This window comes from Tamandua tetradactyla, chromosome 4 (genome assembly GCF_023851605.1).
Source record: "Tamandua tetradactyla isolate mTamTet1 chromosome 4, mTamTet1.pri, whole genome shotgun sequence".
Classification (NCBI taxonomy): domain Eukaryota; kingdom Metazoa; phylum Chordata; class Mammalia; order Pilosa; family Myrmecophagidae; genus Tamandua; species Tamandua tetradactyla.
Window position 1 is genome coordinate 87,700,578 of NC_135330.1, and position 16,076 is coordinate 87,716,653.

At 34.4% G+C, this 16,076-nt stretch overlaps 1 pseudogene; it reads right to left on the reverse strand.

Moving 5' to 3' along the window:
- Positions 1–2,709: 2,709 nt before the first annotated feature.
- Positions 2,710–6,733, reverse strand: LOC143680345 (olfactory receptor 5K1-like; annotated as a pseudogene).
- Positions 6,734–16,076: the final 9,343 nt, after the last annotated feature.

Sequence of the window (16,076 nt, forward strand, 5' to 3'; positions counted from 1 at the left end):
TCTGGGGCAATAGATGAATGCTTATTCATATCTAGGCATAGACCTCACATTTACGTATTGCTTCTCTGTGAGGCTTAAGAGCTCAAATTCATAGATTGTGTACACTTTTAAAGTTACATTTGAAAGGCTCCTACTATAATTCAGCTCACATTCACAGCTTGCGTACAGTTTTAAAGTTCAATTTGAAAGGTTACTATTACAATACCTGAATTAAACTATAGCATTACTTTGTCACTTGCTGATCTTCTGTAACTTAATTCATTTACATTCTTGTTCACAATTTTCTACACAAAAAAATGAGCAAAAAAAGTATCAGGCACATTTACCATTTAATGGAGAAAAGGGGAGGAAATGTTATGAAAGATAATTAGGATTTGGTAGAGATGATGCTATAATTGTTATTTTACTTTGCTAAAGCTGCTAGAATGCAACACATTAGAGATGGATCAGCTTTTAATAAAGGGATTTATTTAGTTACAAATTTACCATTCCTCAGAGCAAAGGCAGCCTGCTTTCATTTGGATTTCTCTGTCACATGGGAAGGCACACGGCAATGTCTGCTGGGCTTCTCTCCTGGCTTCTGGTTCCAATGGCTTTCTCCAGGCATGTCCTTTCTGCATCTCCAAATGTGTCTGAGCTCCTGCTGATCTCTCTTCTGCCCTCTCTCATTTAAGCCTCCAGCTAATTAAATTAAGTTTCACTCATTGCAGAAGGCCCTCCCCTTAGCTGACCACAGATGTGATCAGTCATAGATGACTCACATCCTGATGATTTAAGCCCACAGCAGCAGAATAACAGGGCCCCATCATTGGGCCAAGTTGACACCTGAACCTAACTACTATATGTGTGAAGGATTCTTCCAGGATCAAGGAGTAGATTGAATCTTCCCCAACAAATTATAAGTCTTTATGTGATAAACTCTAATATTATCATTTAGATTCACATGTGAATTACAAATATTGTTCTATCTTTTCACCTCAGTAGCTCTTAACAAAACTCACTCTGCTTTTTTTCTTCCTATCTATAATCACTCTTCAAAAAATTATGTATTTATGTATTATACTTCTATAATCTATCAGCTTCCTCCTACTGTTACCATTAGCATATAATTTATGAGGGAAGGGACTTTTCTGCATGTTAATTCCTCATTTCCCAATACCTTGAATAGTGTCTGACACATTGTGGTGCTTTATAACTATTTTCTAAATGAATGAAAAATGATAATTATATACCCAACAATTCTTTAATGGTCCCAGATTGCATTCAATTGAAATCCATTTTCCCTATTTTGGTTTTCCAAATAGTCCACATCTATCTGTATTTTAACTATCACTGTGCTTTCTCCCTTGCACCCCAATATATCTGTCCATGTACTTCATTTCATGGTATCTCTATGTACTTATTTCAGCCTTATCTTAATGAATATTCTCATATTTCCTTCACCATAAACTTGTCTTTCTCCCTCTCCTTCCATCCCAACTGTGCTGGTTTGAAACTATTATGTACCCCAGAAAAGCCATATTTTTGTTTTTGTTTTGCATGGGCAGGCTCCAGGAATCAAACCCAGGGTCTCTGGCATGGCAGGTGAGAATTCCATCCTGAACCACCATTGCACTGCCCAAAAGCTTTGTTTTAATCTTGATCTGATCTTGTAGGCAAGACCTACAAGTTTAGGGTGGGAACTTTGATTGTATTGTTTCCATGGAGATATGACACACCAAATTGTGGGTGTGGCTTTTTGATTAGATGGAAATGTGATGCCACCCATACAAGGTGGGTCTTAATGTGTTTACTAGAGTCTTTTAAAGGAGAAATATTTTGGAGAATCCTCAGGTGCAGACATTTAGAGAACAGTTGCTTCAGAGTTGATGATGACAAATGTTTGGAGATGCTTGCAGTGCAGGCAGAGAGAGAAGATGTCTAGACACAGACAGAGCCCAGCAGAAGTCACCATGTGTCTTCTGGCTAAGCAAGCCAGAACCCACAGTTGTGTCCCAGAGGAGCTAAGTGGCACTTAGAGAGAGAACCAGTGTCATCAGAAGCTGAAAGCAATGGAACTAGAAACAAGGACCAACAGACTCCAGCCACATGACATTCCATGTGCAGACATCAGCCTTTCCTGAGTCAAGATATCTTCCTGGATGTCTTAATCTGGACATTTTTCTGGCCTTAGAACCATAAACTTGTAACATAATAAATTCCCTTAATAAAGCTGTTCCATTTCTGGTATATTGCATTTCCAGCAGCATTATAAAACCTAGTATTCTTCAGCTCAAATATGACCTCCTCCCTGAGAACTTTCTCAATTACATCAGGTCAAATTGATTTTCCCTCTTCATTATCTACTTGGTGCTTTCTTAGTTTCATTACACATCAGTCACTCTACCATCTTTGATGTCTCTGTCCCTCCAACTTTATATGTCTTAATTAAATATCTTTAAGTAGTGTTCATGCATTCATTTGGGCTCCTCAAAAAAAAATAAAACCTGAACTGCATCCTCCATATTTATTTACTGAATTGGCTGCAAACATTTCAGCTCAGTTCAGCCTTTATCAAGTACCTAACTATACTGGGCATTGGAAAAGATACTGGATTGTTTGAACACAGGATGTAAGCAGGGTGGGGCTGAGAAGCTCCTATATTGAAGGAACTACATGAGTAAAGTCCTGGAAACCTAACAGTAGAAATCAGATTATAAACTAGGATGGCTAAAACTTAGAAGTCCCTGAAACAAGAGGATGTTTAAAAGAGATATAATAGGGCATGTGGAGTTAGATTAGAAAGTATTCTTTTTTCCTCCTTCTATTTATTTTTTTCTGCTTCTACCATTCACTGAAACTGCTCCCTCACAAAGGTCACAACCATCTCAAAATGCTTGTCCCAAAGGAATTGTTTAATTTTTAAACTAACCAAGCTGTAGTTGTTGCTACAATTGAAAATCATGGTGACAACACTCACTTCTGTGACAGCACTCATTGCTCTCATCTTCCTATACTCCTGTCTCAGTACATTCTGCTGAGTTTGATTCTTTTCCTGTCCATATTAATGTTTCTGCTTCCCTCAGTTATATCCCTGCCTTATGTCTTTTTTATACTAGAGATTTTCCTAGATTACGTATCACCTACTCCTATGCTATCACCTTTCTTTCAACTTCTGGTGGGTTTTCTAGAGGAAGAGTCCAAGTTTGTTGATTGTATAATCATATCTGAAAATCATTTTATGTGTATTCCAAATATATGCATTTATATCTTTAAATTATCATGGCATATTATGTCAAAATATATCATCACATATTATGCCAACATGCAATTTATTATAAAATATAAAATACAAATTAAAAAGAATGGAGATGATATAAATACATTTAAATGTTTTATTTCATTTTATGTTAACTAAATTGATAATTTTTTATTTGCTTTCCTAGCAAACTTTAGAATCTTTTACAAAATTCTCAAAAGCCCCCCACTGATATTTTTATTGGAATTACATTAAATTCTCACTAATATATGAAAAGCTCACCTAACTAGAATTAAAGACTTACTTCGGACTGTTCACCAAAAGTATATCCCAGAATGATTCAAGTACTGTATGGAAAAATGGAAATATGTGAAAATATCAATGATTATGAGATTACAGAATATGAAATATGTACACAATAAGAGAGTCAAAGAAATAAAATGCAATAATCCAAAGATATGAATATCATATAGGGAAAATTTCTGTATGTTACAGAACATCATAAGCAAAATTTGAAGGCAAGTAAATCATTGAGAAAAAATGAACTACAGCTATGTATACAACTTCAATAGCCTTTCAATGTAGAAATAAATAAAAAGATAATCACAAGGCTCACTAAAAGTCAGACAAAAGACCCAAGAAGGTGGTTTTTCAGGAAAATTTAAAATGGTCAAAAATGTATTTAAAAATGTTTACATTCATTAGTAATTAGAGACATAAAAATCACATTCATTAATTTATTATGTACTCAGGAAATACTTACTGTGTGCCAAACATGTCATGCAATGTATTAAATGTTGGTTATATAATATTAAATATGACACTGATATTTGAGAAGAAAACAGGCTTTCATTTAATTGCCAAAATTTGCAATTTACTGTTTATTCTTCTTTAACAAATTGCTTATATCCATGTACCCCTCTCTTTATGTAGAGTCCCCTCTGTGTTCTACTCTCATCACCTATTATATGAATTGTTGGGATTAGTCTCATTGCTTCACATCTCTCTTTCTAATAAATGCCCATTTTTAGAAAATAAAATTATATTACTCTGCTTCCAAGAAGACTTCAATTTTTTATGCTTTTAAGATAAATTCAGATGACTTAAGATTTTCAGTAACCTAACCATTTCCATCCTTATTTGTCACATTCACCAACAGTTCTCACCAATAGCTCTGCCAGCATTCTCACACTGCTCATTGTTCACTTTATTCCCCCACCCCCAGGGTAAAAATGCTTTCTATAAACACTAACAATATTCATGCTACTATTCCATTTCCCCCTAAATATCAGTAATATGTCTATTCTTAAAGCAGATTAACTTCTGATGTTACTAGGGTAGTAAACACCCCTGGATAGGATGATCTTCATTGTCTGAGCAACAAAACATATTATATACACCCAACACAATCTAGAATTCCATGTGTATTTTTTATCCATTTTTGTATGCCTAATATCTTTATTAGATTGTAAACAATTTGAGATTAACTATGACTTAAGCTACTGTGAATGAAGTTGTAAAATGCTAGGAGAAATGCTAGTATTGATCCAAATCCCACCCCTATTCTCAGGTGACCTAAATGAATGTGGATAAACTACTAAATATGTGAAAATGTGAATTTTTACTCTGGAAAAGCATGAAAAATAATACCTGGCAGATAGTAGGGTCCTAATAAGTTATTTTTTTCTTTCAGTTTTCAGTGTTAATTGTTCTACAGATGCTTTTTTCAGATACTTGCATAGCATCTGCCTATTTCAACAAATGATGTAAATCTAAGATAATGTTGCATTATAAGCAGTGTGGGTTAGTGTTATTACTAATAATGAAGAAGACATGTAATAAGAGAAAAAACATTGATTTAATATTCTGTAATTGCACTGTCATACATCATGGACAACTAATTAAACTATGTGAAAACATACAAATCCATAGGGATTTCATTGTCAGTAGCATCATTTTCAACTATTGAGTGACAAATCTGCATTTGAAAGACTCTATCTCACAGAGTTTGAGAAGATACATAATGAAAAAAAAATGAAAGTATTCTTAATTTGAAAATACATATTCTGCCATGAATCCATATTCAAATGATCTCTAGAACAAACACAAAATTGAGAATCAAATTCAAATCTCATTTTATATCTGATACATGGTGTCATATAAGAAGGGATTAATATTTGAGAACTTGGATTGTGCCTCAATTTGTACAATACATGATTCCCTATATTTGCCAACAATATTGCTTTTCTGTACTATCTTCTATTTGTAGTATTTGTTGAATTTGTTAAGTATTGCAACCAAATATATTCAGAAACAGCTGAAGACCTCATGGGTAATCATATACTCATACCTAATGGACTCTAGTAGATTATATTTTGAAGTACATCTCAGTAGAAACCATGTTTTCAGAGCTTATATATCCATATATACATTATTTGACTCACACATCAAAACGTAATATTGATTTATATTTTCCATACAATATTTCCATTTGACATTTTCTTATTATCCCTTGACTTTAAAAAAAGTTTTGGCATATTCAGTTTGCTACAGGGTATGGTAATGTTATGTGATTTATTCTTCATAATCCTTTTCACAACATTTATTACATCTTTATTTCTTAGACTATAAATAAAATTATTTTAAAAAGGTATTATTATAGTATAAAAATACCAATATGTATGTCTTAATCTTCTTCTTGAACTGAATTTGGTAGAACATAAGCAAAAAGAACAGAACCATAGAATAGGGAGACACAGAGAAAATGGGATGCACAAGTTGATAAGGCTTTGCCTCTTCCCCTTTTGGATTTCATTTTGAAAATAGTGTAAAGGATGTAGAAATAGGTGATGACAACTATGGTAATAGTAAAGATTTGGACTGACCCTGACAAGATGGGCATCATTAATTCATTGATATATGGGTCAACACAGGAAAGTCTGCACAAAGGAAGAACATTACAAAAATAGTGATTAATTTGATGAGATCTACAAAAAGTTAGCCTAAAGAGAAACCCCAAATGGATCAGCAATGCAAATTTCCAGCTATATAGGCTGCTGCAGTCATCTGAACACAGAGTTTCTTTGACATCCTGGTGTGGTACTGCAGTGGGCTGCATATTACCACATACTGGTCATAGGCCATTGCTGCCAGAAGAAAGCAGACTGCACTTCCAGCAAGACAGAGAAAATAAAACTGTGCCATATATTCATAGAAGGAAATCATTCTGTCATATGAAAATAAGTTCTCTAACATCTTGGGAGGAATAGTACAGGAACAGCATGAGTCCATCAGAGCTACGGTGCCCAGAAATATGTACATTGGTGTATGAAGACGACACTCCATACAGAGCAATGCCATCAAACCAAGATTTCCTACCATAGTGATCATGTAGATGATGGAGAACACCACAAACAGAAGGGGCTTCAACTCTGGTCTATCTGTAAATCCAGTGAGTGTAAAAATATTTTCCATGGAGTGATTATCTTTGGTCATCTCCACCTTCTCTGTTGAGATGGGATTTATAGACAAATTCTAGTTCAGAATGTGTCTTATTTTCCCTTCAAATATACCACTGTGAAAAAGGCAGAGAGCTTCTTCATTTGTCTTCTTTCTTTCAAATTCAGGCATGCAGACTTCTAGGGGACATTATTTCCCCTAAAGTTAGCTATATGGCTATGAGCTATGAGACCAGGATACATAGGAACATTTTCACAATTTCAAAGACAGTACTTACAGTAGTAATGGTTTGCTGTATGAATTTATACAAGGATATTGTACACACCTAGGATACACATATTGGTTCAGAATTTCCAAATAATTGCAATGTCAGTGTTTTACTGAATATTCTTAAAGCCTACTTTAAAGCAATTTTCCTTTATATGTATTTTTTCTACTGAGCAGCCATGTTACCTATATATTGTAATTATGATAAGAAGTACATAAAGATCACTGGGGATGAAGGAGGGACTGTATATATCTGGTGAAACTTACCTGGAAAGGTTTGGGAAATAACTAGCCATATATTTATTTAATTAACAACTAGTAATATCACCTTCATTTTTATGTCAACCTATTATGTCACCTACTCCTGCCTTGGCAGAGGAAATTCTCTGCAACTATTTGTAAATTAATTTTTTTTGTCTATTTATGTGAATATAGCCATTTGTTGCTTTAAGGGTCTCCTTGATGATCTAACATTATTAGGATCATGAGCATGCCATGGTAATGGTGAGCAAATTATAAGGATTATAAGGTGTATGAATATCCATCATGTTGAGCCTTTCCATAGAGATTTCTTCTAATATTTTTACCTTACCACATGAGCTTCCTTTTATTTGATTACTCATTTAAGCTCATGTTTCCTTGATTTCTATATCTATTTATCTTTTTAAAATTCAATGGCCATAACTTTCTATATTGACAGATCAGTAATATGCTTCTAGGAAAACTTTAAACTGTGCTTACTCTAAGATAAATTCTTTTTCCATAGGGAGGCATTTAAAGTTCTCTCTATCCTTAACTACCTCCATCCTCATCTCTTACATTGATCAACAGCTCTTTCAGTTTTGTCACTCTATCTACCCATTCTTCATTCCTGCCTACCCACCCCTGACAACCACACTCAATTACACAAAAATTGGACAAATATTTAAATCATTTCCATCCTTTGTCTTATTTTATATATAATGCTACTAATCACCATTTTAGTTATACTCTAGACAACACTGATCTCCATTTACTAAACTGTCAAGCATGTTTTATGTACCAAAAATAATCTATAATAATCTACTTTGGGTTTTTAAAATACATTCACATAGAATTCCCATATTAAATTGTAAGCATTTGAAATTAATTGTGATGTACTTCTTTGAAAAGACATATAAAATGCTATGAAAAAATCAGAATGATTCAAATTCTATCTCCATTCTCTTTTCCCAGACAAGTGTACTGCTATTCAATCTTGTTAATGATACTAAGTCACCTTTTTGTCACCTGCAAATTGAGATTTTATACTTTGAAGAGTCTACAAAATAAATTATTCAAAATAAGTCATTTTTTAAAATGTCGGTGTTCTTCTGTTATCTGAAATGACTCATTCCTACTATTGTTTTGCTTCCTTGGATACTACAAGACTTTCTTAAAGTGTATCTCTTTAGTTTATAAATTAGTATATAAATGTAAACTTGACATTATTCTTAGTTTTCCCATCCTTTGAGTAAAGGAGCAAATCAAATATATCTACTAGAATATTAGGACAATTTTTTTTGCTTTGGAAGCCCATCTTCTGTCATGGGACTTGCTTCAGAAGTGTTAATCATGTAAATTCTATACTCAAGACTAGTTAATTTTTTCATAATAAAACATCAATCTAAATTCCTTGCCTGAATTTTTATTTGTTAATACATTAAATATAAAGCATTTAGTCATCAAGATAAGTTAGAAATAATTTTTAGTGTACATGCTTATATTATTTAGCAGAATTATTTTGTGACCTTACAGTATGTTTTTAAATTCTACCTTATAATTAGAAAAAGTCATTGCAGTATTGTTTTTCATCTAAGTCTATACAGTCTTCAATTTAAAAAAAATTAGAAAGATCAGTAGTTGAAATCTAAGAACATTTTTAAAATGATAAATTAATTACAGAAATAGAAATTCATAGACATTATTAAAAGTAAAATAATTTGAATATTGCTCTCACCTGATTTTCACAAAAAAGGACTATATTACAGCTCATTACTTGCCTTATGGTATAAGGATTTACAGAATTTCAAAATATAAATCTTGGTCTTCAAGACAACTAATAGGTCAGTGTTAATAGTTATGTTACTTACAGTAGAAAATAAATTTTACATCAAATCCTAAAGGAATTAATATGTATATTCATCCTTTCATTTCTGTGGGGAGATATAGTCCCTAACATATATAAACCATGGAGGCATTAATTAATGATTAAGAAAGGAAGTAACACTCACTAAAGTGCACTGGATGATGATATAGCTGACTTGATGTAAGTAATGTCACCTTGATGAACCTGTTTGCCATACCGTGCATAAAACCTAAAATAGGTAGGAAACAGTCTTGGCTTATTTTAACCACTTGCTGGAGGAAGAAAGATTAATATGGTTTATGAGATGTAATTACAACAGGTTTGTGAGGAGACTTACAGACGTGATTAGCCATCCTGTGAGTGACTCTGTTCCCACATCCTACAATGCTCTCTTTAGAGTAATTCAGATATAATTACTAAAACCCACATATGAATTACTGAGATTGTTATCTCAGTATTCTGTTCACTCCTCTATTCTTCTCAGAATTCCCGTTTATCTCTACTCTTTCACTTTCTTACCATGCTTTTTTCTTCATATCACTAATCACTTCTCAACATACTATATAGTTATTTTTGGTACATCACTAATCAATCAAACCTTCCACAGCCAGCTTTAGCATGTACAAGCTTAAGAGAAAGGGACTGTACTTATTTTGTTCATTCCTTGAATGGTGTCTGGCACTTTGATATATTCAATAAATATTCTTTGAATGATTGGACAAAAATAATGATCAAGAATTCTTAAAAATTGTTACTGGCTGCTGATTACTTCCCAAACAAATCCATTTTCCTTACTCAGGCATTCCAGATAATCAGCAGCCTATCTGCACTGGACCTATCACTTTTCTTTCCCCCTCTCAGTTCAGGGCACATGGTCATGTTCTTCACCCTATTGCTCCTTCATGCATTTGATTCAACATTGACTTATGGAACTTCCTCATAAAATTTTCCTCACCTAAAACACCTTTATATTCCTCTCTTTCTCTCCTAGCCCGTATTATCCTGATCCCAAATCTAACCACTTCACTTTTCCAGGTTCTTTAGGTAAAATTGATTTTCTCTCTTTGCTACACAATGCTTTCCTGCCTTCATAACACATTAGTCACTTCAGGTTTGTCATTTATGTTTTTCCGATTATATATATAAGTTTTGATCAAGTATCATTAAACAGGAATCATGTCATATATCATTTGGGCACCTCATAGCAAACTGTCCTAGATCCTCAATAATTAGTACATTCATTGCTAGAATTTCAGTTCAGTTCAACCTTCATCAAGGATTTAGAATACACAAGTGTGTGGAGTTCAGGGTGTGAGTATGGTGGGGCTGAAAACTTCTTAGATATTATAAAAGATTTGTTACTACAAGAAGCTCATAATCTGGAGTAAGAAATGACACATTATTAACAAGAATGCAATAAAAGATAAGTATTATAAAGAAGTATGTAAATATCTTATTTGGGATAAAAAATACAGAACATCATAGTCACCATGAGAAAGAAGGAATGATTTTCAAACAAATTGTCATTGCAGATAAATCTTTCAAATAATGTGTACTTTAATAGGTGAAAGACAAAAGGAAGGACAGTTTTCTTTGGGAACTCTAAGCATGAGTAAAGCAAGAGCTGAAAGCTTGAAAGAACAAGGCCTTGTCAGATTATGGACACTGTCTTAGTATACCATACCACAACTTTGTTGACTGAAAAACGGGGATTTAGGGTGGTGTGATGGTCATTCACTGGCAGAATTCTCACTTGCCAGGCAGAGACCCAGGTTTGATTCCCAGGGTCTTCCTATGCATAAAAAAAAAAACCACGAGGATTTATTGGGTCACTGGAAGGCTGCTAAAATCTAATATCATGGTCTCAACTGGTCATGCTTTCTCCTCAAAATATTGGCTCTCTGTTGCTAGCTTGCCACAAACCTTGAAATTCCATGGCTTCCATCTTTACCTCTATATTAGGTAGGGTTCTTTAGAGAAACAGAACCAACAGAGAACACTTGCAAATATAAAATTTATAAAAGTGTCTCATGTGACTGCAGGAATGCAGAGTTCAAAATCCATAGGGCAGGTTGTGAATCCGACGACTCCGATGGAGGGTCTGGATGAACTCCACAGGAGAGGCTCACCAGCCAAAGCAGGAATGGAACCTGTCTCCTCTGAATCCTCCTTAAAAGGCTTCCTGTGATTAGATTTAGCATCACTAATTGTAGAAGACACTCTCTTTTGGCTGATTACAAATGGAATCAGCTGTGGATGCAGCTGACGTGATCATGACCTAATCCTATGAAACGTCATCATTGCAGCAGTCAGGCCAGCACTTACTCAATCAGATAAACAGGTACCACAACTTGGCCAAGTTGACACGTGTCCATAACCATGACAGTCCACCCCCTGTCAACTTGGCACCTATATATATATCACCTTAAACCATACTTAATTTCCAAATGAAAGCAAATGAGCACACTTTTTTTTCTTTTACCTGACAATACTCAACTGTCCTGCATATAACTGGAAACACATTAAATCTCTCCAGAGTAGGGTGCAAATCCTTGGACAACATTCATTCTTAACATGAACAAAACAACATTACAGTCCTCGTTTCTGTAACTGATCACGTGGTCAAAGTTCATATTTATCACTACCTTCTTCCACTACCCATGCCATGTTCCCTTTACCCTCAGCAAGCACTTCAGCTGGCCGTGGTTCTTTGCCTGGTGGGGTAACACAAACCTTCATTCCTGAAGTTTCAGAGCCATTAGTAGTCCTGCATAGATTGGGTTGTTGCAGCTTTCCATTCACAGGGCATGGTAGTACTAATAGACACCCTAGGGGATCTCCTATATTCCAAGAAAACTCTTCTTTACCTCCATTATGTAGTTGCAGTCCTACTTCCTTCTGATACTCAGAGTCAATTACCCCAGACAATAATGTAATCCCCTTCTTGGCTTGTTGATCCAGAGGCATAAGTGGCCCAAAGTGGCCAGGTGACAACCTGAACTTCCAGTTCAGTGGTATCATTGTTGTTTCTCCTTTAGGAAGCATACCCTGTTTTGGAACTAAAACCTGTAAACCAGCAGAACTCAGGGTAGCGGGGACAGGAAGCTAAAATTTTCCTAGTGGATCACTAGGGGTAATAGCGAATGGTACCACATCCATTTCCACCCCTTGGTTCCTGAACTCATGGATCCTGGCTATGGGAGAAACAGCACCATATAGTGGATGCTGATTCAGAGCATACACAGCTTCCTGGAGAACATTCCCCCAGCCTTTCAAGTTTTTGCCCCCTAGTTGGCACCATAATTGAGTTTTCAAAAGGCCATTCCACCGTTCTATCAATCCAGCTGCTTCTGGATGATGGGGAACATAGTAAGACCAGAGAATTCCATGTGCATGTGCCCATTCCCGCACTTCATTTGCTGTGAAGTGTGTTCCTTGATCTGAAGCAATGCTATGTGGAATACCATGATAATGGATAAGGCATTCTGTAAGCCCATGGATGGTAGTTTTGGCAGAACCATGTGGGCTGGGAAAGCAAACCCATATCCAGAGTGTGTGTCTATTCCAGTTAGAACAAATCGCTGCCCCTTCCATGAAGGGAGTGGTCCAATGTAATCAAGTGGTAGAAATAGGTGTGGTATCACTCACTATTATCCTTAGTGATCCACTAGGAAAATTTTTGCTTCCTGTCCCCGCTACCCTGAGTTCTGCTGGTCTACAGGTTTTAGTTCCAAAATGGGCTGTGCTTCCTTCAGGAGAAACAGCAATGATACCACTGAACTGGAAGTTAAGATTGCCACCTGGTCATTTTGGGCTACTTATGCCTCTGGATCAACAAGCCAAGAAAGGGATTATATTATTGTCTGGGGTAATTGACTCTGAGTATCAGAAGGAAGTAGGACTGCAACTACATAGTGGAGGTAAAGAAGAGTTTTCTTGGAATATAGGAGATCCCCTAGGGCGTCTATTAGTACTACCATGCCCTGTGATTAGATTTAGCATCACTACTTGTAAAAAACACTCCTCTTTGGCTGATTACAAATGGAATCAGCTGTGAATGCAGCTGACGTGATCATGACCTAATCCTATGAAATGTCCTCATTGCAACAGACAGGCCAGCACTTGTCCAATCAGATAAACAGGTACCACAACTTGGCCAAGTTGACACATGTCCCTAACCATGACAATCTCTATCACATGATTCCCTCTTATGGCTTTCTCTAAGGGACTTCCTTTCTCTTACTGCTTTCTCTGGCTAGGTATGAATTTTCTTTTCTTATAAGACCACCACTAACATGGATTAAGGCCCACCCTAATTCAGTTTGGTCACCTCAAAATAAGATTTAGAAGAACTTATTCACAAATGACTCCACAACTTAGCTGATAATACATTTTCAAAGGTGTTGTTTATAGATGGAATCACAATGAAAATAATGTGGTGTGAGATTAAGAATATGGGAATTGTTGGGGAATATTAATCATGACTCTATCTACCAAAGACGTTAAACTAGGGTGACTTAAGTGTTAGAGTCCATGATATAAGGTGATGTTTGAAAAAATCATAAAATTTTTAAATTATAAAATTTAATTTAATAATTTTATTAAAATTGTAAAATTAAATTATAAAATTAGGTTGAAAATTGTTCTATTTAGTCACCTTCAATTTATTTATTTATTTAAATTTTTGTATTGCCAAGTTGTAGCTTTACAAAAAATTATGCAGAAAATATGGAATTCACATATAGTTTCACTATTAGTAACACTTTACATTATTGTAGTACCTTTACTACAAGTGATGAAAGAACATTGTTTTAATTGGACTATTAGGGTGGTGTGATGGTGGCTCAGTGGCAGAGTTCTTGCCTGCCAGTGCCCGTCCATGCAAAAAAGTAATTAATTAACTAATTAGTTAATTTAATTAAAAATAATTGTAGTACTAACTATAATCCACAGATTACATTATGATTCACTGTTTGTATTATACTATCTTCTAGTTTTTAAAAACATTTTTAGTCTAATAACATATAAGCAACTTACATTTCACCCTTTAACCACATTAACATGTATGATAGTATGGTGTCCAAATCAACCTTCACAATGCTGGGCTGCCATCACCACTCTCTATTACCAAAATCTTGCCATCAATCCAAACATAAATTCTGCATCAATTAAGTATTAACTTACCATTCCTTACTCCAATCATGAACTCTGATAACATTTATGGTACTTTCTGACTGTTTACATTTGCTTATTCTAATTATTTCATATCCGTGAAATCATACAGTATTTCACCTTCTGTGCCTGACTTATTTCACTAAACATGATGTTTTCAAGGATTTTCTATATTATAGCATGTATCAGAATTTCATTTTTTTTTACAGCTGAATAACATTCCATTTCATGTTTATATCACATTTTGGTTCTCCATTCTTCAGTTGATCAACACCTGAGTTGCCTTCTTTTGGCAGTTGTGAATAATTCCATGAGCATTAGTACACAAATACCTGTTCAAATCTCTGCTATCAATTCTTTGGGTATATCCTAGAAATGGGGTTGCTGGGTCATATGGTAATTCCATACTTTCTGAAGTAAAACCAAAATTTCTTCCACAGTGGCTTTACCATTTTACATTCCCGTGAACAATGAATGAGTGTTCACATATCTACATGTCTTCTCCATCATTGTAACTTTCTTTTGTTAAATGATAGTCATTCTAGTGAATGTGAAATGGTTTCTCATTGTGGTTTTGATTTGCATTTCCCAATGTATAATGATATTGGGCATCTTTCCATATCCTTTTTGGCCATTTGTATATTCTTTGAACAAATGCCTATTGAAGTTGTTACCATATTTTTAAATTGGGTTATTTGCCTTTTTATTGTTGAGTTGTAGGATATTTTAATATATAATGAGCAAACCCTTATTAGATATGTGGTTTTCAAATATTTTCTTAAATTCTGCAGTCTGTCTTTGTATTTTCATGAAAATTCCTTTGAAGGCACAAAGTATTAGGGCCATTAGACTATTTTTTTCTTTTATTTCCCATGCTTTTGGTGTAATGTCTAAGAAATCATTGTCTAACACAAGGTCCTGAAGAAGCTCCCTATGTTTTCTTCTAGGGGTTGTATAGTTTTGATTGATATTTTGATATTTGATCTGTTTGGGGTTAATCTATACATATATAGCATCAGGTAGTATTTCACTTTCATTCTTTTGCATGTGCATTTTTAGCATTTCTAGCACTGTTTGTTGAAGAGGTTATTCTTTCCCCAATTTATGGACTTGGTTTTCTGGTCAGAAGTTAATTGGCCTTAGATATAAGAGTTTATTTTTAAACTCTGAATTTGATTCCATTTCACTATGTCTGTCCTTGTGCCAGTACCATGCTGTTTTGATTATGGCATCTTTGTAATAGCATATATATATATAATATGCAAAATATATATTGAAATTGTAAAATATAAGTCTCCATTCTAGTCTTATAAATTTTTATCTTAAATAAATAATCTAAATTCATATCTTGAGGAATTTGTAAAAGAAGAACAAACTAAACCTGAACTTCATATAAGGGAGGAAATAAGAAGGATTAGAATAGTTACAAATAAAATATAAGGCACAAAAACAATTGAGGGATTCATCACAACTAAAAATTGTTCTTGGAAAAGATCAATAAAATTGAAAACCCAAGAAATAGACTGACAAAGAAGAAGAAAACATGCAAATAACTTAAAATTTAAAATGAAGGTTGAGATATAAATTGATTTTTCAGAAATTACAAAGATTATAAAGGAATACCATGAACAATTGCTTTCCAACAAATCAAATAACCTAGATGAAATGGGTTAAACCCAGACCAATAATTTACCTAATGATAGAAAAGTTCAACAAGCAAGTAAAGAGATTGTATTAGTTATCAAAAAAAACTCCCAATGGAAGTGGGGCAAGATGGTAGCATAAGGAATGTGGAATTTAGTTAGTCTTTTAGATCAGCTAGTAAATAGCCAG